The sequence below is a fragment of the Ruditapes philippinarum genome, unplaced genomic scaffold (assembly GCF_026571515.1).
Source record: "Ruditapes philippinarum isolate M1 unplaced genomic scaffold, ASM2657151v2 ctg3602_1_1_1_1, whole genome shotgun sequence".
NCBI classification, from domain to species: domain Eukaryota; kingdom Metazoa; phylum Mollusca; class Bivalvia; order Venerida; family Veneridae; genus Ruditapes; species Ruditapes philippinarum.
Window position 1 is genome coordinate 48,599 of NW_026858945.1, and position 24,692 is coordinate 73,290.

Genomic DNA, 24,692 nt, shown 5'->3' on the forward strand with positions numbered 1-24,692 from the left:
CAAAGTTTTACTCATGACCCCCCTTTGGAAAACTAGTAAAGTTTCAACCCACGTTTGGAATATACATTACCCCTAGACATTTTGCGCCTTTTTTACTTCAAGTGCTTTTTATTTTCAGGGAGCATTAAAGAACTTAGGTTCTGCAAAATCACAAAGTTTGCATCATTGAAACACATGAATATTCATAGATTTAAAGAAAAGGAAATTCCAAAATTAGTAAAGAAATGAATCATAAAGCCAGTATTACAATGCTCAATGCAGATGGTCTTGTTCACAGATCTTACTGTATATTGAACATGAAAGTACAGACTATTTTCTTGAGTATAAAAGGCCAACTGCTGAGATTCCCAAACTGAGGGGAGAGAAAATGCACTCTATTTCACGGCAATTTCCTATTTCGTGACAACTTTCCACGGATATAATTGTAACATATTACCATGTGACACGTCAAATCAATACCATTTCTTGCAAAGTGTAAGTTTCCAATTCAGAAATTAACAACACATTAGCTTTTCCTTTTGCTGAATGAGATAAACAATGTTTTTTGTCCATTCATTTACACATTATAACTGATATAAGAAAGAAAATGGTATTTTGGGATATTTTGAACCACATTAAGTCTAAAACAAGCATTAAATATGTCTGTCTTCTGTCAAAATGGGAACATTTGTGATGGCCATAAAAGAAGAATATGTCTATATGACAGAGAAAAACTATTTTTATACAACCTTTATTCTGTGCTATATGTTATAATGTATATTACTTCAGAAACATATATTTTTCTTTCATTCATTATAGTCTGCTTTAATGTAAATGACCAAGAAAGGCATATTCCAGTGTGGGAATCCAACTCAAGACCCCACGCATGAACAAGAGACAAAATCAGTGCTTTAAAAGCTATCTCTTCAACATAAAAGTATAATTGGTTCCAAATGGTTATTCTAATTAATTACATCATACAAAATCTGATTGTACATTTATTTTTGCATAATAAAACAATAACCAAAAGTAAATGGGTTTTGTTTTAAGCTTTTATAAAAGTTATCTTCTTCTGAAATACCCTTGCAGAAATATATACTGGCATTTAAAAAGTCCCAGTATTTCCCAGTTATTATCCTAGAAAATTCCAGAATGTTAAAACCAGTCTTGGCTATTCTAGTATGGCCTAGGAAATACCAGTTACTGAGAACTAGGCATTTCTAATAATTTTTAAACAACTCATCAATTTCTAAGTTATACTAGGAATTGTAATTTATTTTCTGAGATTTCTAAGACTTAAGAATTTTGCAAAATTCCTAGTCTTTAGGAATAACTTAGAATTATCTTGTAGAACAAAATCCTTAACATCTGTGCTAAATTCCTTGAATCTTACAAAAATTCCTAAAGACTAGGAATTCTCTTTGTTGAAAGTAAACATGCAAGTAAATGAAGAAGGAAGACAATAAAATTGAAAAATAAAAATGTTTTCTTTCTTTTTTTTAAATAAAACAACATACTGACCTAGACCTATTTAATAATATTTTTCTAGGATTACTATTATTATTATCATTTAATTGAAATTTAATAATCAATTGACCTTAATTTATGACAATTTTATCATAGGCCATTTAATTAATAGATAGTAGGAATATATAATCCAAAAGAAAAACAAATGTACAGGCAATCCAAGTAAATCAAAGACGTATTATAAACCTTAAAAAAAAACAATCAATAATTGACATCTGAAGTATGTATTTTTATTCAGTTGTGTAGAGCTATTTTTAGCGCTGTCAAATTGCATCCACTGATGTCATGCTTCAGTGCACAGGCTGTGTGTATAAACCACTTTATACACGGCTTACACTGCCAGGAGTGTTGATTTGAACATATGTAGATCTAATTAGGGGTGGATTTAAGGTGATTATTATTGCATAGTTGAAAAATCCCATGTGGCAAATTGACTCTTGTGCAGATTTTTTCACGTGTCAAATTTGTGCATTTCCAAGTTTTTACGAGTCAAAACCCGAATCCCGCATCAAATTAAAGTAGGCCTATAATTTATGTGGCAGGTCATATTTATGCTGACGGAAATTAACGATGATAACTTAGTCTTTACTTAACCAGCGAACCTTTACGTTTATACTCGAGCAATATCCGTATATTTACGCTAACCAAGACGAGCATAATTTCATGACGTATTGGATACGTATACTGATGACGTAGCAACACAATTGTTTTGGAAACTACTGTAGCTTTGTATGAAATTCAAGCGCTTGTTTGGGCTTAAAATAATAGATTTGTGAAAAAAATTCAACGAATATAATTGAAATTATTCAGTCATTGTATTGACGGCAAAAACAACGGAACTACACGAAATTATGCGAATCAAGCACATGTTACTGACGTAGTACACAGGATTAAATTACGTAGAACACAGGTTTATTGTGCGCGCAATATTCAAAGACGGCAGACACTTCGTCTCATATCAACAGTGAACTGATATCGTCTCCCCAATAAAGACATTCAACGAGGAAGGTGAAATTGCTCAAGCAAATTATCAGAAGAAGACCTTCAAAGCTGCAATCGGTGAAATTCACTGTGAGTATTATCATAAATGCTCTGATTTTTTCCCAAACAGAGCCGGCGTGTTTATGACCCCTAGAAAAAATGAAGAGTCTAGAGATTATTTTAATGACCTTTCTTCACTTCTAAAAGCATTATTTTGAAACAATTTGCCGACTGTAACAATAGAAATAATAATTGTATTTCCAGCTTATTCCTAGTTACAATTAAGATACTTAAACCTTACTGGAAAAAATGCGTAAACGGACATTTGTCACATATTTTCGCGACCTGTTTTATTTATTTCTTTGTTGAACAGGAAAGATATAATAATAATGAATAAAAAACAAACCATCGTTGAAGATGGTTGTGCTTCCCTGCAGGAAATTATTTGCTTATGCCCTCAGGGTCTAAAAGTTTAAAATATTGTTTTGAAAAATGCATGGTAGCAAGTCCCCCCCCCCCAGACAGTTCAATACCCTAGTATGCAGAAACAATATTTTTATATCACCATTAATCTATGAAATTATGTAGTTATATTAGAATATGATATACAAGATCAACAAGAAAAGATGATGTTCAATAAGCCTACATCATGTCTGTATTTTAAAATAACACATTACTGACTGTATTTTTAAATCACAATAAGATACCTCAAAAAATTTATTTGAAACAGAATTCATGTTTTCTGTTTGTTTTTGTTTTGTATGTGTGATTTAATCTCTAGATTTCTGTGCATGTATAGGAATTATTGGACCACTAAAAAGTTGTCTAGGCCACCAAAATTTATCGGTCAGTGGTCCAGGTGACAGCCTGGCTAAAATGGTTTGTCTTTGACACTGCCTAAGCCTATACTAGAGAATCTGAATACTGGTCCATTAAAATAAATCCCACATGATGATTTGCAAAGAACAAAAATAGCACAAACAGTGTCATACTTTAAGCACTAACCTGAATACATTGCCTTAATCTCAGTCATCGAATTTAAGATTTTTGAATCGTTTTGAATTTATTCTACTATATATTTAACTAAATTCTCTTAAAATTTACACTGGTCATGGGCCACCAGGCCAGTGCTAAATTTGATGACTGTAATCTGTTATTGTATTAGGGGGCAGGACGTGAAGTGGTTGAACACGCTTGAACAAGATATTTTTTGTTGCCCCACTTTAGTGACGGGCATTTAGATTTACCCTTGTCCGTCCGTTCTCTTTTGTGTCGGATGTTAAACTCAAAGTATTTGACCTAGAGTCATGAAACTTTTAGAGGTGCAACGATACCTTTCTATGCATCGAAAACCGGTTTTATGAGCGCCGATTCGATTCCCGATACCAACTACAACATTTTCGATTCGATTCCCCATCCAAAAATAAACATGGAAAAAAGTGAGAGTTTTAGCCTTTCCCTTCGCGCTTTATCACGTTGCATATGATTGGCCAGTTAAAACTCAGTCATCCAATCAGTGGGCGCGTAATGTTTTATTTTCGGCAAACAAATCAAAATGGCTATCAACATAAATATTGATGAAATAAAATTAAAAAATCCTCCTAAAAAATTAAAATCAAAGGTTTGCGAACACTTTGGGTTTCGGGAAGGCCAGGACACGGATTAAGCTACTTGCAAAATATGCTTTACGGACGTGTCATATCCAAAGTCTGACAGTACATCTAATTTAATGCAACAATGAAACGAAAACACGATGTGGACTTGCTTGGTTAACTTTATCCGTGTCCTGGCCTTCCCAAAATAAGTTTGATTAGTACTTCAGTAAGTATTGGGATTGATTATTATTTCCTTAGTCAAGTGTGAAAAAAAGTGATAATTTCATGAATTTCATTTTTTCTGTATTGTTTACTAGACTAAGAAGTATTGTGTGACAACACTGACATTAGGATTGATTATTCATTTTACATATTATGGGAATTATAAACAGAATATCTGAATTATCAGTTCTGACAACCTTGTGAAACTTTGTTCAATGTTCATTATTATTTACATTAAAATTTACATACTTTGTTAAATTCCTAGTCAGCAGAAGGTGTCTGTGATAGTCATGTAACTGAGATGAATGATTATTTGCCTGATTAAAATTATTTCTAAATAGACAAGAGCTTTTTATTCTCATAAACACAATTATTAAGTCAAATAGGTTTATATAATAGTTATATTACAACAGAAAAGCAAAGCACTAGGTTGAAGGCCACTCACTTTTGGAGCAGACAAGCAGAATTATACACCAAAGATAAATTAGTAATCAGAAATGTATCGAATCGAAAAAAATCGAATCGGAGTGTCTAAAATCGAAATCGAATCGAATCGAACATTTAGTGTATCGTTGCAGCCCTAGAAACTTTACAGGAATGTTGATCAGCATGTGTAGTTGTGCACCTGGGTATTTTTGTCTGAATTTATATAGTATTTTTAGAGTTATTGCCCTTGACTTAGTAAAATTTTGCAATTTTTAACTTGTGTCGCATGTAACTCAAAATGAGTTTGACTTAGAGTCATGAAACTTTGCAGGAATGTTCATCAGCATGTAAAGTTGTGCACTGGATATTTTTGTGTGCATTTATTTTATTTTTTAGAGTTATTGACCTTGACTTAGAATTTTTTTTGCAATTTTCAACTTGTCGCATGTAAATCAAAAAGGATTTTACATAGAGTCATTAAACCTTACGGGAAGGTAGGTCATCATATGTAGTTGTGCAACTTGGGTTCCGCTTGTGGATTTATCCCGTATTTGTAGAGTTATTTCCCGTGACTTCGTAAAAACCGTTTCATTATGTTGTGTTATTTGTTCCTTGAGTCAAGGAATAGTTGAGTGCTTGAGTTAGAATCAACCAACTTTACAGAAATAATGATCAACATCACTAAATTACAGGAATAACAATGATAATAAATAATAATAAAAAAATACTCTGTACACAGTATATTTTCATTTAAGTTTGCCTTTTTTGGTGAACTTCAAAACTTACATATGTGAATAAATGAGCATAAAAACCGCCCTGGATTTTCACTTATCAAATTTCAAAATATGTACATGACCAGTTTATAACTTCAATAGCTTTGTATAACCAAAAGCTACAAATCTGAGGCCCAGAACAGAGTGTGTCATAAACACTTCCTTCATGAATGGCCATTTTAAAAAAAATCAACTAACATACAAACCCACTTACCTGAAAAAATATGTGAGAGTTTTGTAAATATTTAAGACACAGAAACCATTTTGTCAAGTTTGCAATGATTTTACTCGCTTGAACCAAGTGTGCATCCACTTCACGTCCTGCCAAGTGATTTGTATTTATTTCGTATTCAAATATCTTGGTATATTTCCATATGTAGAGAAATGTATTTGTTTGATTTCAGTTAAGAATTGGTACCACAAGGCCACAAAGGGAGGAGTTCAACTAACTTGTGGATGATGTTCAAAGCTGAGGAGAGTGAGAGCTTAAATCTATAAAACGGGTCAAAAACTTTTGATATAGAAACTGTCATAAATTCTTCAGTTAATTGAAAGAGGGCAAGTTGTACAAAATGCCATGGAGCTAAATATACATGGAGAAGAAACTGTGATGTCACACAGTTAAATTCAGTATTGGCAAAATTGTGTTCTTATAAGTTATCATATGTTGCGGGATTTTCAGAGATTTGATGCATCCTGGGTAAAAATAGCCAAAACACCGTCATATTGAATTCCCTGAGGAAGATGAAACATTTTTTTTGCTTAAATAAGAAGCAATAGTTATTTATTGTAAAAGGTACTATACACACTTTAAGTCTATACAAATATTTCTCTGATGAAAATCTATGTTGGGGTATGTAAGCAATAATTCATGGATATCGTCCAAGTTTAACGAGAGTGCGAAAATTGGAGACTAACGAGAAAACCCAATTATCACCGAAGCCTGCAAAGGATTGTGGGTCTGAATCTGACTATTATCTATTTTTAGAGCTTTCTATCTGTTGTATATATATATATATCTGTGAAAATGCAAAGAAGTCGTTGGATTACCAAAGATCAACATTTCATTTGATTACCAGTGATCATCAATTCAGTGGATTTCTGAGATTCTCAGTATGAAAAATTTGATGACAAGAAAATTATTAAACCGGCAAAAATTGGATCTTACAGCAAGGATTTACTCATTTCAGAAGACAGCAATAGAAAATGTAGGAGTTGCATGTAATTCTGGAGGTTTCTTGCGTCATGTTTTGTACTGTTTAAGTGACGTTTCTTAGACTGTTTAAGTGATGTCCCGCATTCAATCAGTTAAGAAAATGATGAAAGCAAATTAAAATCTAGGAGAGACCTAGTCAAGTATTATAATGTTTTAACTTTTAGTGCTAAATTCAAAGAGGTGTCTCATGTTACACTGTTTTAAAAAAAGGAATCTTAAGTCAAGTGTTATTGCCAAAGCTCATTGCATTCCAGTAACTACAATGATATATCTAAAGAAGTGTGTCTAAACAATACAAAAACAATTAAACTGTAAGGAAAATACTTTGTTTCATATGCAATCATGCTTTTTATTAAATTTAATAGTTTGCTTATGACTGATGTTGAACTGCTTGTCATTTAACTGGATTTAAAAGTGCACATTTTAGTTCACATCAGTACAATGTGCTTATGTGAAGTATTGTGATTGCCCTGTGTCCAATGGCATCTTGTATTGTCAGCACTTTCTTGTAATGATGTCTTCTACAAAACTGATTACCGGTATTTGATTTTAATCATAATGATCTTTTGGTGGCCCTAGTAACAGTAATTCATCTGTGGTCCAGTCATACCCAGTTGCTAGGAATTTTCAGTACAATGCAATCCTAGGCTATTCCAGCCATTCCTTAGATCATGGAAATACCAGGAACGTCTGGGATATCCAAGTTCTTTGAAATGCCAAGGAATTACTAGAAAAAATGTTCCAAATACCGTGGGCAGGTCATTCTCAGTCATTCCTAAGATTGTAAAAATACCAGGAGTTACTGGTATTATCATAGGTCTTTGAAATGCCTTGAAATGCCTGGGATTGACTAGAAAAATGTTCCAAATACCGTGGGCAGGTCATTCTCAGTAATTAGGATTTTCAAATACAAGTTGATCTAAGGCATTCCTGGTTTCACATTTTTTTCTAGTTATTACCAGTAGTTTTCAGTCGTTCCAATTACCGCCAGCCAGTAACTGGAAATTCCTCAGATTTCCTTGCATTTCCTAGAAATTATCCCTGTAAATATTCCTGGGATTTCCCAATAAAATCCTAGTAAAATCCTGGTAAATTACCAGTAATTTCTGCAAGGGTGTCCTCAAGTAAGCAAAATATTCAAATTTAAGGGCAGATTTATCTATAAACTCAATAGGTGACCCGGTTTTTTTATTTCTTTAAATGTATTTCTTTTCTTTTTTTCATCAGATTTCAACATCATTCAAAGGTTAAATTTCACTCCTATATTATTATATTCAAGCCTATAATTATGTCTATATGCTCTACAAAGGTTTAAAACAGAAATCTCACCTGTAATATGCCATACTTTATTTCAAGCTCTAGAAATTCTCTGTCCTGAAAAGAAAAAGAATTTAAAAGTTTTATGATGCAGTCTCTATTATAAACATGTCACAGTTCAGAACTGTTCACTAAATTTAGGGGAGAAGATGTGTAAGCGGCCCGATAGCTCAGTCAGTAGAGCCCGTGTAACGGTATTTCAAGGGTCCTAAGGGTTCAAGTCCCAACAAGGCTGTATATTTTTCTCACCCTTGGACAAACATATAAAAAACAAAGAGGGAGAAATTTGGAATAAATTATTAAATCACAAAATCCTGGCAATATAATTGGACATACTAAAAGTGCCTTGCCAGATCCACGATCCTGCCCATTAATGCCACTCATTGCTGATATTATTAAGATAGTTATATTTTAAACTTAATTTAAGATATTCAAACATATCAAATTAAGCAATTGTGTGAAAGAGGAAGCTGTTTGCAAAACATATTTGAGCCGCGTCATGACAAAACCAACATAATGGGTTTGCGAACAGCATGGATCCAGACCAGCCTGCACATCCGCGCAGTCTGATCAGGATCCATGCTGTTGGCTTACCAACCCTATTATAAGTAGAGAAACTGATAGCGAACAGCATGGATCCTGATCAGACTGCGCGGAGGCGCAGGCTGGTCTGGATCCATGCTGGTCGCAAACCCACTATGTTGGTTTTGTCGTGACGTGGCTCATTTAGTCAAAGATAACCCCTCAGTCACTGAGTACACTAGACTTGCGTGCATTAAGAAATCTTCATGGAATGTTATCTTACAGATATATAGAGATTTTGGGGTAAACAATGGACACAAATATCCCATCAAAGTCTGCTGGAATGGGATGTAAACCAGTACTCTGATCAAGTCAGCAGAACACCTAATTTGCATACAAATTTTATAAGTTCAACGAGGAGAAAGCTAAATACAGTGTATCAAGTTTGAGACAATTTTGTATATGGGGATTATCCGTGCTCCTGCGTTATGAATAAATTTCCATGTATCATAGTCGCATCAGAAAATCTTTCCCGAAAAGACTTTTTCCAACCTAATGAGGAGCCACAAAACAAGTTTGTGTTTTGTCTTTAAATGTTTCTGTCGCATGTGAGAGGACGTTAAAAAGTGATGCTTAAAAAAATATCCATTCCAAAAAGACTAATAATAATAATGTTGTTTGCATGTTGTTTTTTTCACCGTTATTGTATAAATATGGAAGATTCATCAAGACCCGATACCCTTGGGGTTAAATTTAGCCAAAAACTATTTCTAGAAATAAGCTTCTTATCAAACGCTCAGCTATGCCGCAGAGACTCTGATCTCTTCAGTGAGCCAGCTTTTATTTCTGCCGGATTTCTTCAATGGTGTCAATTTTATTCTCAAAAAGAAATAAAAGCAATTTGGGTTGTTTTTCTTTTCCAAAAAAAAAATGTTTTACTGATATTCATTAATTCTAAATTGGGAGAAAAAAGTTTTTAATGATATGAAACTGAGCAGTACTGAGTGAGGTTTGGTAACAAAAATCATCAATGAAGACATTTTTTTTCAAGGCCAAGATGGAATATGTTGGCCTGTTGCAAAAACAAGAATCTGTCTCTCTATCTCGAATTCTATTGATTATCAAGTGATAGGATTATTGGCTTAATTGCGGGTGAAATGAGAAGAAAGAAAATTAATGATTCACAAATATCTAATTTTGACTAAAATAAGAGTTCAAACTGTCCAATAACCATGATTGAGGGGTTGTTAGCTTTTAAAAAAAATTAAGAGGGGGTTATGGGATGGCATGCGCAATTAAGGTGCTCTCCCCTCTCCATTAAATCTCCACCTGTAAATGATAGAATGACTTATAACACTGACATCAAATCAAGGCCTGTGAGGACGAAGAATCCTGCCAGGGATGTTTAAATCTTCCAAGAGGGTATATAAAATTATATCAAGGGGTGCATTAAATAAACATGAGGCCAATGCCCATATTCAGTCAGCCGTAAGGTCATTATATGCCCATTAAGTTATCATATGTATGTCAAGTCTTAAGCTAATATCTTCTAAAACTTAAGTCTTTCAAGAGCATTAACCTAGAACTGACCATATCAAATATACATAAACAACAATAAAGTTGTCTAGGCAAGTAGACCAGTAAGCTTTCCCTTCAATGCACTGATGCTCAAACAAGACAAATTCTATAAATCTTCCCCTGTTCACTAATATAATTCTCAGTGCTTATTCTTAATTCATTTTGTCTTTGTCTGTCAGGATTGGGGATATTAAATAAAAGTAAAGAGCCATCATGGAAAACTGAACATTCAAAGATGGAATCCAGAGACCCTGAAAAATCAAAATACACATATGTTTATAGGGCCTTTAAACATGGATCAATTAACAAGCATTTCTGTCCCTTTTACTTAAGGACACTTAAGTCTTGACCCATCATAACATATTTTTCCCGAATTAAAAAAAAAATCCAAAAGCAGTCAAAGATATATCAAGACCATTTATCATTTAAAAAAATACTGTCTGAATAGCAAACAGTTCAGACCTGATGATGATCATACAACACATATGTGCTGGCCGATCTTGGTCTGCACTAGCTGGTCACATTAGTAGATTCAGTTGCTGCAAACAGCCATAGAGGAAATATATTATATACATGTAAATTGCATAAAATAATAGTATATAATAATCAAATTATGAAACATTATTGTTCTTTATCTATTAAAACAGGACTTTTCTCTAAGAAGATTATTTCCTTGCTAACAATATAATATATTATACCTTAAAGACGTCATTTGTTAAACCACTAGAAAAAAAAAACATGAACCTTTAAGATTTTTCTAGATTTTTCAAACACCTGATAGTGCTAAAAATAGGGTTCAACCATATAGGTATGACACTTATTTCTATAGCATAAAAGAAATATATCATTTTGCTATAACAATAAATTAAGCTCAATCAATTCAGCCATGCTAATTTATAAAAGATTTTTCTGCTATTCATAGTTAGCAGGTGTGGGTTTTGATTTTAATATACATAAATAATTCAGCTGATGGTATAGAGTATCATCATGTCATATGTGTGGGAAAGAGGTCATGACCCTCCTCCCAGAAGCTGGCTTCTATGTCATAAAGTATAATTTGAATAATTCTCTTTAATATCCCTTTATAGCGAAAGTTACAAAACCAAAATCATGAATTAGCACTATGGAGAAGGAAGAATTACTTTCAGAAAATACAACATTAATTGGAAAAGGGAAATCTGGGTCCTCACAAACATTTCTTGAATAGATTGATAATCATCCACTTAGATAATATTTTATGAAAAAAAATCTTCTCTGCATGCACAGATTCTTCATTGAAAAAAAAATTCTTAAGTTATAATGTCTCTAACAAAACAAAATCACAAGAATTTCTGAGATCTATAAAATGAAACCCCTTTAAGTTTTCCATTACTTATTTTGTTTTATCCATTACTTTTTTGTGACAGCAAAAGACTTATATTACATCAAAGAACTTATGAAAGTGTAGAAGTGTGGCCTAATGGTTAAGGTGTCTGCCTCTCAAACCAGAGATCATGGCTTCGAGCCCTACTTGGGTCACAACCATGTTTCTTCATGGTTGTACTGGTTGGTTCCAGGAAGCTGACTTGATAGTGTTTAATATAATTTGCCAGAACTCGTTTTTCAATCAAGCTAAATAAATACATGTATGTTTAAACAAAAGTAGAAAACTTACTTTTATGCATGGAGGTACAGGTACTGGCATTCTCTCATAGTTTCCTAGGAAATTGGCAAGACTTGCAACCACTGGCTCTGTTGCAAATGCCAAACTGTTGCTGAAATGAAACAAAAGTTTGTGTTATCATCCAGTCAAAGCATTTTGTTTAATAAAAAAATTAATCCTCATGTACAGCCCCTTGCAAGAATTTAACTTGATTAAATCTTTCATGGTAATCATACAATATAACTATCACATGAAAATGATCCTTGTGAAATCTAATGAAGGTCTTAAAAAGACTTCGACTGTGACAGTATATTTTGATTCTCATAATGATTAAAGTGAAACATGTCATAGATTAAATATTGGAAGTTGCTTGATGTATGGTATTTAACTCACAAAAAGGTTAATTATCACTACTTTTTCTGTTAAAATGAAGAGAGAGATTTAGTAAATGAAAATTTTGCATGTCAACAGTTGAAATTTTAATTTGTCGAAATAGAACATTGTAGGTATTATAATTATAATAGTGAGGACAAAAGGTCTTGCACCCAGTTTTAAAAGTGCTCATATAACACTCAGTTAAAAGATCATCATGAGTGCCACCTCTCCCCGATTGACATGCTGTGTCGAGTTCCCTATCATTCAAAACAGATATAATGTAACAAAAGTTACCAGCTTTAACAACAACCAAGAAAAATCATTTAGCAATTTGCTCATTTAAGCAGCCAAATACAAAAATACTGGATAAAATAGAATTTTTTGAGAAATAATTAACACTTTTTCATCTAAAAAAAAATTTGAAGAGGAAACCATACAGGTTAAAAAACCATTCATTCACAGCATAGAGGCAACCATCAGAAAATTCTCATTATCTGTTTTTCTCAAGGAATCCTTTCTATTTTAAGTTTTTAAGATGTAAAAAATTTGTTTCCATCTGAAATTGAAGTTGTCATTAACATATTTTTTTCTTAATTGATGAAAAAGTAATTTCCGAGCTCATTTTCATGATTAGGAGTTTTGTCACTTTTTTCTTGGAACAAATTTGAATGAATCATATTTGCGAATTTTGTTATTCAAAAGTGACTACATTATTTGATCAGGTTATTGAAAAAATAGATTGATGCCAGTGTGAGGTAACTATTGCTCCTTGTAGATATACAAACATGTTTAACTTTCTTCTGACAGGCATTATACTTGCTGCAATTTACAGACTGGCCCAGCCCTATATTGTTTGCATAGCAGGCTGGCCTGGTTCCATACTGGTTGCACAGCAGACTGACCTGGCTCTATTCTAGTTTCACAGCAGGCTGGCCTGGCTCCAAACTGGTTGCATAGCAGGCTGGCCTGGCTCCATACTGGTTGCACAGTAGGCTGGCCTGGATCTATACTAGCTGCACAGCAGGCTTGCCTGGCTTTATATTGGTTACACAATATGCTGGCCTGGCTCTATACTGGTTGCACATTTGGTTGGCCTGGCTCCATACTGGATGCACAGTAGGCTGGCCTGGATCTATACTAGCTGCACAGCAGGCTTGCCTGGATTTATACTGGTTGCACAGTAGGCTGGCTTGGCTCCATACTGGATGCACAGTTAGGCTGGCCTGGCTCCTTTCTGGTTGCACATTAAACTAGCCTGGCTCCATACTGATTGACAAGGCTTACCATTTTGGATGTTTAAGCAGGTAATAATGCTATACTCACTGATTTTGAATATTATACTTGAAAAACAATTTACAGTCAATTCCTCACATGACTGACATGATATCAAAATTTGGTTATCTTACATTTGTTATATTCTGTTTTTTTTTTAAATTTGGTCCCTTAAGAATGCATTTCTTACTTAATACACAATTACCACAAATTTGTTCTTAAACATAGTTTACCATGATGAAATACGAATAGATATTACCCTCTTCAAGTGTAACTCATTCAATCATCTTATACAGGCAAAAGACAAGAGAAATTTGGTTAACTTGTCAGTGAGAATGATGAAGTATTTTCTACATTTGTTATAAGTACTGGGCAAAGATAAATGATCATTTGTTGTAATTATAGGCTGCTGGTGCCTATATGATGTCATTCAAATTACTGTTACCAGAGCATAATCAGATTTGAGCTCATTTTCTCCCAGTTTGACAATATCCAGAATTGATGTAATTGTGGATATATTTCAGAATGATCAGTATGATTTAGCAAATACATTCCAACATAGTATTATTTAAAGTAAATTGTAAATTGCATTCTGATTCACTTAAGATCAGATAAGGATGAAAAAACTGTACCAGGTGCCCCCAGCCTACATATAAGGTCTAAAAGGAGAAGCATTTTTTTCTTTTATACTTTAATTCATAACAATTTGGTTAAAAGACTATATATTTGTCAAACATTATGTCCATCTTTAACTGAAAAACTGGAGAAAAAAATCACAATATTGGAGAAAATGGGTGAGAGTGTTTTCATTTTTTATGGACATTGCTTTTATTGATAGTAATTGCGGAACAATCTCCCCCCACTCCATAAGGGGCATGCCAGTATCATTCCTATATGCAAGAATTAGTCACTGGGTTAGAACTAAGCTGCACATTTGTTATCCAGGAGTCCTTGTTGGGAGTATTATAACTGTCATCCAGTATAATAAAAGTAACTGAACAAATTTTGGAAGACCAAATGAAACAAATCTTGGTTGCCATTCTTAATATATTTATCACTTTAGGCACTGGCTGGTATAATTAGAGACACTGGTTAATATATCATGTGAGCCTGATTGATCACAATCAATATGATATTGAATTCTACTTGTCATTTTGCATATTTTGTACATTATTCTTTCTTAGAACCTTTGCATGATTTTTCCTTTATTGAAAGAACAGTTTACTTCCAGTATGACTATTGTTTAAAAAGGAAAATGTAGAAATGGCCTTTATTGACAATATTTCTATACATGGTCTCTAATTGCAGGTGGCCTATAGACTACAGGTTTAACTGATTTCATAAAAACATAGGTTCAAAATGATGATATATGACATGCTGCCAGCCATTGCATCTAACAATATCAACTGTTACATTAAATGCACTTTATACTAGTACTACTTTTTTGAATGATATACAAATTCTCTAACATATTGTCAGCAATTTCCACATGAAATATCTATTATATCAGACCCTGGTGGTAAAATATGAAAAACCCTAAAGACCTATTACTTCTTAAAAGTGAATGATTTTAGTGATTAACAATTCACATAAATGGCTAAATAATGACATTATTTCTGCAACATTTTGTATGAGAGAATGAGACAATTGTTTATGACTGAAAAAGATGATGTAAGGCAGTCTTAGAATTTATGATGAACTATAATAAATGTTGGTGATCATTCTCAACTCCCCACCATTTTCTACAAAACTCTCAGGAGAATTTTACTGACATATAACAATGGTTTGCTGATAAATTCTCATACTTAAAAGCTACATAACTATAGAGAAACATGTATTAAGAAACATAAAAGCAGTTTCCCATGACAGCATTTCACTAAAAATAATCTTGAGAAAGGGAAAACATTATAAAAGCACTTTTTAAAAAATTTTCTTATGGCTATTAAAGGCATTGTCATTTCTAAAGCTTCTTTTTTGACATTATTTTGAAGTTTTAAACTGTTCAAATGTTTCATATTACAAAAAATATGATAACACTGACAAAATTATGACAAAAATTATCTTAAAGGTAGCTAGCACACCCACCCAGGTTCATGCTCATTTTTATGAAAATTTTGGAAATGTATTTAAGATGTATAATATTGTGAGATGAACAAATAAATTACATATTGTACTTGGCACTTAAAACACATGCAAATTTAATGCCAGAAAAAAGACAAAATATGCACACAAAAAATGGACAGTGTTACTTAAAAGGAATTAATTAAACATTGGGAAAAATACTGCAGCCCAATCAGTCATTTATAATTGCTTGTCATAATATAAAATGTGACATAAATCTTGAATCTTTTTACTTTTCTTAAAATCTTGTTACATTTTTCCTCATGTTTGAATGTCTTGAAATATTTTGGCTCATCTGGAGGCATACAGCATTAAGGATAACAAAACCTACTAAATTTGCAAATATATCAAACAATATTGGGTTAAATATGCTGTTAGATATTAAAAGCTTTATTTCAACAGATTTTATAGTACATTTTTGTCACATAAGAGGATATTTTAATGCCATTTCATTTGGGAAAATATCTATATATGGTTTTCTTCACAGTCTTATAGAACAAAATCTATTATATGAAAGACCTGAATTTAATCTTGCATTGTCATTTTGGGAAGAAAAAAGTGTTTCATATTTTTTATTTAATTTATATAGGTATTTATTGACATAAAAATTATGTTTATTATAGTACACCATGGTATTTCATGGTCATTTACTATGAGTATAATGCTTTTTACCATGGTCTGTAATTTTGTTACATGGTAGACAATGGGTTTTCATGATAGGTTACTGATATGCAGAATGGCCATGTCATTACATGGTCATAGTCAGCACTAATAGACCATGATATGACCATGGCATGTGATGGTTTTTCACTGCCCACCAAAAAATAACATGTTCAGATATCAAAATCCAGGAAATACTATGTTGACTATGGTACATATTTCACCTGGGTATTAGTCTATATATAGTTTTTTTTTATAAATAATTTTCATCTTGACTGAGCCACTAAATTCCCTGGTTAATAAATTTTCATCAAATGACTGCTAGGGAAGAATGTTGGTATAAATAAACAAATTTCTGATTAAATGTTTGAACAAAAAGTGTCACAAGTAATGTCACAATGACAAGAAAAATAATACATAGGATAATATTATACCAAAGGGACCACAGTTTGATTTCAATTTCCTAGAAAAGAAACATGTCAATTTAAATATTTACATTTATTTTTAGTTTTGTTTTCAGAGACTATAATAGGAATAGAATGTGAATATATAAAGCAAAGGTTTCATTACCCAACTGAACAGCAACCAGAAGAAACTAGATTTGTTTGAATTCTGTTACAGTTTGAATTGTATAGGACTATAATAAACAAATAATAAAAGCTTAAGCATTGATTTATATATGAAGGTGACTATATTTAATAAATAGTTATTTCTATCTGTATCTTTGGCATTGAATCTTACAGTAACCATGCATTTATATTTCTCAACGATTTGAATTTTGTTTATTTAGTCTTAGATACCTTTGTAGTGGTATTAAAAAGTTATAATAATTGTGAAGGTCAATCTATAATGGCAAAGGTATTAAACAATATCACGGTGAGAAATCACATGACTTTGTATAGTAATACAAACAAGAAATAATGATTGCAGAGCCTGACAGTAAGTTCATTATTTTGAAATATTTAGGTGACAAATGGTTCCTAAATCCAAACTTAATTCATCACCCCATTCAAATGTACCGTAACTTTCTTCAAATATCAATTACAAGATAATGTTTTTTTTTGAATTCCTTGGTTTCCCTGAGTTAAACTAAATTCATAGATAAAAAGCAAACATTGCAAGTCCTGCCAATAAATAAACCACAACTAAACTTCAATATTTAGATCTTCTAGGTTATAAATTGAGTAACTTTATACTAATAACATGTCAAATTCAAACTATTTTTCTACTAACTTAATAGCGGTACAGGCCTGTTTCCTAGATACTAATATTTATTAAATGTATATTCTACCTTGATTGATAAAAATATAGCCTGGTGCAACATTTTCCTAAGATCTCAATATCACTTTGTTGTGAAAACCAGACAAACCTCAAACATGATGTCAGCCAAAACAAATATAGCTGCATGCAAAACATGACATTATGTAATTAATCTTGATTGAAATAGCCTGAAATACGACAGAAAATTGAATAAATTTTGTATCTGTGACATGCATTTCTTTGACATTAAACATAGGGCTAGTCAATGCATGTTTGGAAAGCATGCAAGGCAAGGAATAATGTGGAAGACATTGACAATGATTGATTCAGCATTGGCTAAACCCAACAACTAACTTAAATTTGTTTGTTCAGCATAAGAATTACTCTAAGGCCAACAGGCGACTGTCAGGGAGTTCTAATCAGTTGAACAACAAATATGAAGACTATTTTAGTGATGAAATACATGTGATGAAATACATTCAACACTATAGGACTTTATATATTTATATCTGGACAAATGATTATAAAAGCATATCATTCAGTAATACAATATCTTTATAAATATCAACCATGTTTAATTAAAGTAAAATTATACCAAAAACTACAACAACAACAACGACGGCAACAAAAATCCCAGCTGGTGTTTAACAACATTAATTAGAAAAGGAAACGATGGCTAGACAGAAGTATGATTCAGTACAGAAATAACATATCATTCACAGAACCCAGACTTTATTGTGTTCTGAAATACTTTGAATAGGAACAGATATGTTTATATAGTATATATGTAATTACTACATCATCACAATCAGACTCTGATTACATATAACTGAGATGTCTGGGATAGTCAACATTGAACATGATGTACACTCTGTTTCATTAAAGGCATTATTAACAATATTATACATTACAACAGTCTCCAGACCAAAAAGTGACAATATGTTCATAATTTGTAAGGGAATAGTGAGTCATCTTGTAACACTTAGTCAACCTAAACTTTATGCAAATCAAAAGCATTTAAGCAGCATGCCTGCCTGCTAATTTTCATGAACAATTTGAAAATGTGTTTAAAAGAAAAATAGTGTGAAACGAACAATTAAAATAATTTACACAATTATAAATTCTATATAAATTACCAAAAAAGGACCAAAATATGCAAAACAGTAGTCGTTACTGTGTAATTAATCAGTAGATTATAGAGTGATAATTACTTCAAAGTCAGTCATTAATCATACATAACATTTTAATTATTACTTGAATCTTGAATCTTTCTACTTTTACATTTTGCTCATGTTTGATTTTCTTGAAATACCTTTGCTCATCTGGAACTGGAGGCATGAAGCTTTAACACCAAAACCCTTTTTGTGTTAATGTAGTTAATAGATCTTGTCCTTTTGTTGTATACTAAATATGATTTGTGCTCTATAAAATGCCTTGTGCAATGGTCAAAGTTTGCACTATATTATAACCATCATAAGGTCAACAAGGTTAGCTTTTAAAAAAGCTAGTAGCGACTCGCTTCGTAATTTTTTTCAAGGGGTGTGTTTAAATGTAAAAATGACAGTTCTGTTAGCTGAAGAGACTTCAGCGAACATCAAAATAAAAGTGAAGTCAACACTGGCCCGGTGCCCGATGGCCAGTGTATATAAGTTCAGGCCAGTGTAAATTTAAGAAAATTTTGTTAATTATTTAGTAGAATAAATTCAAAACTGGAATTCGGGCCAGTAAATTCAAAATCTTAAACTCATTGACTGAAAGTGACATATAAAGTTCTCTCAGTTTAACCAAGATGAGTATGAGTATATATGAAGGTGCATGTAAACAGATTGAATGAAGAACCTATGTCTATGCACATTTACTATATGGCCTGTTGACCTTGACCACAAAATGTTAGATAGGTAGATTTCATTAAGATGTCTCTTTATACAAAATTAAGTTGTAATACATGTATGTTATTTAGTATTGGAATGAGAGGCACAAGTCCTAAAGTAAACACAAGTTGTCAATCAATTCAGCCAGAAAAGCCGGGATCCTATTAAAAAATATAGGGATCCCGGAAATTGACCAGTCTAAGAAGATGTTTTTCAGATAAGCCGGGATCCTATTAAAACATATAGGGATCCCGGGAATTGACCAGTTCAAGAATATAGTTTTCAGAAAAGCCGGGATCGTATTAAGATGTAAATAGATCTCACGGATTGGCCAGTTCAAGTATATAGTTTTCAGAAAAGCTGGGATCGTTTTCAAACATATAGGGATCCCGGGATTTGACCAATTCAAGAAAATAGTCTTTGATTTTTCCAATTAATTAGGCATATAATTATAAGTATTGTGATTTCCGCATTTTAAGTTTGTTAATAAATAGCTCTAAATATATCTATATTCTAAGTTAAATTAATTTAACGTTCATTATATACAATAAAAAAAATAACGTTTAATGGCCTTTCATTACGACAGCAATCAACACAAATATAGTTCATTAGGTTTTTCCTCCATATCTTATACGATCCCGGATCCCGGGCGTCCCGGATCCCGGCCAGTAAATACATACACTAAATACCGGAAAGGATAAAATGACCGGAAAAAGGAAAAATAAAAAATGCACAGAACCAGATGTACACTTATGTTAATTAACCAAACGAAAACTTACTACAGAGAAAACAGGTGAAATCGCTAAATCAGAAGTCAGTGTAAATATGATTTATTGAAAAGAATTCATAAAGACAAACATTTTAATCATCATTATATCTTTGCGCTCAAAACAATACTTGCTGATTTTTAAAAATGGCGTGAAAATTGAAGGTTTTTTGACGCTATGTAAGATTAAATTTGATTGGCTAAATAATTTTGGATCCTAGCCCTGATAGATAAATTTTGTAGAAAGCTGGAAGCCAAGCTTCGATTAAATTTTTGGATAGCTTCGGAGTTTTAGGTTGTTTCTCAGTAAAATCCTACCGTAATACCGGCTCGCCATGGCGAGCCGGCATAATGTCTAAATATTTTGACAATGTATTATTTCTTACACATGAAGCTATTTAAGTTCTAGGTCTTGGAATGATAGAATCTAAATACCCTTGCATGTCATCAAAATGAGAAAACGTAGAAGAATTGCAGTCCTATATGAATCAATCAATGAAAGCATTGAATTGATTGATGTACTGGTAACCAAATGTGACCCAGGTGCTTAATTAGAACTCTATACAGATACCCCCCCCCCCCCCCGGGCTAAAAGGTTCCGTTTTTAATCAAAAGGACCTGTCAAAATTTTAAATTTTTGTAAAAAAATAAATTCAAATTTTGGGATAAAAATTCAAGTTTGGGTCTGGTAATATCTTCTGCAAATTTTTGGGGCCCAAAAATTTTACAACTCGCCAAAACCCGGGAAGAAAAGGGGAACTTTATTTTAAATTTAAAAATAAAATCCTACAAACAAAAAAAATTTCAGACCCTTTTTTCCTGCTCCAAAAACACAAAAAAAGCATTTTCCCAAAGCTTTTAAAAAAGGGGTTTCATTTTTGTTTGGGAATAAAAAACCTTTCAAAATTTTGGAAAAAATTTCGTTTTTAAAAGAAAATTTCCCTTTTTCATAAATTTTAAAAAAATTTAACATAGGGCCGGGAAATTTTTTGTTTCTTCAAGCATGCTTTTTCAAAAAAACAAAAGGGAAAAAGCAAAAAATGTTTCTTCTGAAACTATCTAAACAAAACACTGCAGTAAATCTTGAACCTGTCAAAGAATCACAGACCCTTTGATTATGTAATTTCTCTGCAAATTTGAAGCATTTGTAAATATTGACAAAAGTTTTTAACTTGTTTATTCCAGTTTATAGACAGACTCTTCGACCGGATTTAACCTGTTCTCAACATAAAAATGTTGTAAACATATCTATCAAACTGAATCATCTAAATCAGCAATATCAGAAATCTGACATCAGACCTCTTGAATTTCTTAATGATCATTCAAAAGAAGATATACAGTATATCATAATGAATCGAATTCTTTAGCCTAATGGTCATCCCTTAACAGGCTAAAAGTAAAATGCAGGAGATGTACATGTATATATCAATCTAGATAACAACATCATGTAACTGTAATCTCTTCATTTATTCATTTTTCTTCTCGTGTCACTTTAGAGATGAAAAAAAAAGAGACACGTGATACTGTATGAGCTATTCTTATGCAAAGAGACTTTCTGCTTTACCGTCGTCTTTCATGACTGAATAAATTAAATTATTCAAGTTGTATATATACCAGGCTAATTCAGACTGTCGTTTAGACGGTTATCATTTGACTTTGACACGTTAAGAATCATTTAGACAAAATCTCGTTAAAAGTTATTTAGACAAAAACCAATTAAGACTGACATAAACATTAGCTATCATTAGAGCGCAATTAGAGGATCAGTGTTAATCTAAGAAAGTAAATAAATTATTCATACATACACATTTTCCAGTAAATGCTGGAATAGAGACTAACAAGGAAATGGATAAAATTTATTGCTTTTTTACAGAAAAAGCCATATAAATAAATCTAAAATAAGTATACTGTTGGTAAAATACATTTAAAGACACGTTTATCTTATGTTTTTAACAAACTGTCACGAATAAGGCAAAGAAACAATTGTGAAACAATGCTTTTAAGCAATTCTAAAATTCTACAACAATGCATATTCAAAAATAGCTCGATACTTGAATATTTTTAAGATGCAACTAATTCAAGAAATATGGATGTATTTGAGAAAAATACTTAGTCCTATACAATACTTAGTCTTTCCTCGATAATATTAACTATTGCAGACTGTATGAAAGGTTTGACTTATAATATCCGAAATATACATGTCTGTTTAGATTATATTCAATTGTTCAGTAAAACCATTGAATTCCTACATTTATGTCGTATAAACGACTCATTTTTTTTAAATAAGCAGCACAGATAACTTAATTTGTCAAACAATTTAAATTGTTTATCATTTCAATGGACAGTTACTTGTGTAATGATATCTTGGGACCTAGTTTAATTTTAAACTCATTGTTAATATGTAAATTTCAGAGAGATACAGAATATACTCAATTACATCATCATTCTAAACCATATAATTTTATCTTAAGGGAAACATAAAGATTTCCATCATTTCTACAATCCATGAGAAAAAAATATAGGATATAAATTTCGAAGTAATCAAATGTCTAATAAATGTGCCAATGATTAAAGATTTCCTGAGAAAAAGACCTTATTACCAGAGAAAAGCGTTTGGTAATTGTCAGATGAAATGATGAGGTTTTTCCTAGATTTATCATAAAAGATGGTTAGAAGAAGGTGTAAGACAGATTGTTCATTCACTATGATTATAGGATTACTAGCCAAATGGGGTCATGCTAAATACAGTTATTGGCTATTTCTACCCAATGATAATCGAATCTAAGCGTATTTTCTCCCAAAGCTCTTGAAAAAAGACTGGATATTCACGTACTATATAAGGCATATATAAAATAATAGTACATGAAAAAGAAGTTTTTGTATTTAATAGGATTATTTATCAGTATAACTGAGATTGTGGCAATGTTTGTTTGAGACTTTTAATGTAAAATAATCAGCTCGGAGTACAAAGCGCCACATAACTTTTACAAATGAAAATCACGTGACAAGCTTGGTCAATCATATACCATGTTCTGTGCATTTTGCCTCTAGTATTGGCGTTGCGTAATTGCGCTTCTAAATGAAAGCTAATGAACTGCCTTAGATGTCCACTAAACCGTTATAGTGTATTAGTGTCTGAAACGAGAGGTAATACACTACGTATTGAATTTTATGCCTATTTTGTCTGACTTCATTTGATTTAGCATTTACTAAAAGGGAACCATCATTGCGTTATCTCTAATGTCCTTATTGAATTTTTATCTTTGGGAAGGTATGCTCTCATGTCTATATATCACTTTATGCTAATACTCACTGTCTTTACTTTCACCTCACTATATCTATTAAAAGAAAGGTTTTAAAATGATTGAAGAACGGAATGCTCTCCAAACAAACTTGCATGGTCTTGGCTTTTCATCGAATGCCGCTATCCCTTTTTGATCTCTGTTCTAATTATTTTGTTTGTGTTTATAACTGAGAGAAGGGGTTTATAGTGATTATACATAATCCACTCAAGAAACGTTCTCTGTTCTGACCCGATTACGACTGATACCAAGAGGCTCATATAGATTGAAAGATACAATTCAAGGAACCTGCATTTTTGCCTTATTCACTTAACTATGCTAGCACTATTTTAGCTTTATTCAGTTACGTAGAGTAGTATTATGGTTGAAGGACAGACAGCTCCTCGTCAAACTTGCACTTTCTAACACCTTGTGTATATAATGATTAAAAGAATACAACTCAAGCTATATGCACTACCTTGGCTTTATTAATTAAGTCTGTAACCAAGAGATGTATACTCTGAAAAGAATACTGCTCTCGGAAATTGCACTGCATGGACTAGATTTTGTATGTTACAAAAATCAATGTGATTAAATCGTTAAAACTCGAATTTGGCTGTTTTACAAAAGGAGAAAAGACTACGCCTAAGGAAACTTGCAAACTCTGTTTCGTCTGAATTTTGATACATACAAACATGTTTATAATGATAAGAGGAATGTCCCTTGAGAAATATTCAATATTTAAACTTGACTGTCTGTCTTGCCTTTTTACAGTGTGATAACATTTTGTAACAGTTAATAAATCTCCATTCTCTGTCCTCTGAGTAAGACTTAATATTCAAGTAGTCTGAATATCGTAATCTTAAGAAAGTAAAAAAAAGTAAATATGCATTTTAAACTGCCAGTTATAGTCTGAGAGTAGTTTCTCGAAATGAAATAATACAAACCCATAATATGAATTCCTTAGAGAATAATAACAACTTCATCAACTCTTCTATTCAAACATAATGAGATGAATTATTGTTTAAAACCATTGACCTAAATGGGCAAACATTACATATTTAATATTTTGGATTTTTTACCTATTTGGCGCATCATAAGAGTGTTATAAGTCTATAACATAATTTGAAAATAATGTGGTATTAAATCAATTGACGAATAAGCATTATTACATATAATAGTTATATAATAATGGAAAGTAAGAAAACAATATGCTATTTTTGTTGTTAGATTTATAAAGCCACCAAAAGTAATATGGAACGAAAAGTTTTGGAATCATCTATAGTGTGTATCCATAATGTATTTTAC

The 24,692-nt window shown here is 32.1% G+C and overlaps 1 long non-coding RNA gene across 1 annotated transcript in view; it reads right to left on the reverse strand.

Moving 5' to 3' along the window:
• LOC132754748 (uncharacterized) overlaps positions 1-11,961 on the reverse strand; it is a 41,540-nt gene extending 29,579 nt beyond the window's left edge. The window contains exons 1-2 of the long non-coding RNA XR_009629121.1: positions 11,791-11,961; positions 8,049-8,093 (exon numbers count right to left, since the gene is read on the reverse strand). This is a non-coding gene — a long non-coding RNA (uncharacterized LOC132754748). The remainder of the gene's footprint in view (positions 1-8,048; positions 8,094-11,790) is intronic.
• Between the last annotated feature and the right edge of the window lie 12,731 nt (positions 11,962-24,692).